Source organism: Octodon degus, unplaced genomic scaffold (genome assembly GCF_000260255.1).
Source record: "Octodon degus isolate 3935 unplaced genomic scaffold, OctDeg1.0 scaffold00486, whole genome shotgun sequence".
Classification (NCBI taxonomy): Eukaryota; Metazoa; Chordata; class Mammalia; order Rodentia; family Octodontidae; genus Octodon; species Octodon degus.
In genome coordinates, this window is record NW_004525062.1 from 187,158 (window position 1) to 189,283 (window position 2,126).

A 2,126-nucleotide genomic window follows, 5' to 3' on the forward strand; every position below is an offset into this window, starting at 1 on the left:
ATATTTAAAGGCTGAGAACCAGAGAAAAATGAAAACAAATATCCCAGACCAAAAAATCAAATATGGAGCAGTAATTAAGATGATACATATTTATCAATCTATATCAATAAAAACCTCTAGTAAAGTAGTTTAAATTCTCTCTTAAATGTCAAATACATTCAGAGTAGATGACAAACACAATAATGCATGTTATCAAAAATTACTCACATGAAGTATGGAGATGATGAACAACACACCATATTAACATTAATGAAGAGAATGCTAGAAAGCTATATTAAAGTCAGGCAACGCAAACTTCAGAGTAATAAAAATGATCTGGGTTAAAGATGGCCACTAAGGACTGTGAGAGGATAAATTCTCCATGGAGATGTGACTCTCTGAAATGCGCATATATTCTCTATGCAAAAAGCAAAATACTGGACGAAAATATGGATACAAATGCACAGATCCAGCAGGCCAGAATTCACTAGGATGCAGCTAAATTGGAAAAATGTGTAAAAGGAGATAACATCACTATGGATCTTTATATTTGACAAGTAAAACAAAAGGATATTACTGAAATCCTCGTAGCACTAACCTGGCAGCAGCACTTTTATGACAAATTTATCAAAGTTCTCACAAAAAATATTCTGATAATATGTTTATACCAATTAAAGAAATTCTATCAGTTGCTATGATCTCCAAGATCAAAACAATTTGGCCCAGGTAATCTCAGTGGTGATGTGAATTCTTCCAATCATTAAAGGAACAAATGTCATTAGTTCTCTACCACCATTTACAGAGAAATACATTTACAAAGAATAACTCTTAATTTGTTCTGTGAGGCAATCAGTGATGCAACTCTAAAAATGCACAAAGCTTCAGAAGAACAAAAACCAATAAGGAAATACATGTCATGAGCAACAGGACAAAACTAAATGTGCTAGCAAATTTAGGGGACAAATATGTATTAATATCATTCTATAAAGCAACTAGCTGAAATTTATTCCACAAATACAAAGATGGTCAACATTTGATCATTTATGAATATGTCACATCAATAGACCAGGAAAAAAACTTAGTCATTTGAACATGTGCACAAAAAGCAAAATCCAAATCAATGTCATAATGAAACATTTCAACCTGGAAATATAAGGAAAGGAACCTCATCCATACAAGAGATATTATCTTCCAGTTAAGTGTGGTGGCACCTGCCTGTCAGCCCAGCATTTGGGAGGCTGAGCTAACAAGATCAATTCAAATTTGAGGTCAGTGTGGGCTACGTAGTGAGTTCGTCAAAAGGATAAAGCTGATGCCCTGTCCATTCATGAGAAGCTGTATTCTCCCACACCAAGGGCAGGAGCATGATATGGATGGCCGTGTTCACCTGCGATGCCAAATGGTATATTCCAGTTGGGAGAGAAAACCACACACTAGGAGAGTGATATAAAGAATCACCAAATGCAAGAAGAATGAATAAATGTTTCTTTGTTTGGAATAACAGATATATTTTAATCCCTTAGAGTAAATAAATAGTATTCTTTAAAAATTTCATAACCTATATTGAGAATTAATGTTATTTCACTATTAAATATTTGCTTCTCATATTACCAATAATCAGTATTTGGTATTTGAAACCCAACACAAATTCAACATCACAGTTTGAAATTTCTTATGTATGAGCTTAGCAGACTCAGTGATCAAATATATAAATGGAGATTAAATGTCCATATAGGAATAAGTGTCAGTGATGTGAATATATCAATTCTTTGTGACTCAGGCTTATTACTGATGGTACACAAAACCTTGGTTCTTTGAAAACTGGTGGAAGAAAGCTAGATGACTAAGTGAAGAAGGCTTTAAAAATCAGCCTCTGTGGATCTCTGACATTATTATTTTCCAAAACACATATAATTTTAATAGAAAGAGAACATCCTAATATCAACTATGGTTTTTGAGTTAATAAAAAATTTTGACTCTGATAATAGCGTTGACAAATGTAAACAGCCTGGGCTCTGTCATGAGGATAAATGCTATGGGAAGTGCTCAGTTATAAATCAATACTCTTCTAACGAGGTGCTATAATATTTAATATCTAAGTGCAATTTTTGAAAATGATCATCATATCTTTTAACATTTTTGAGTCA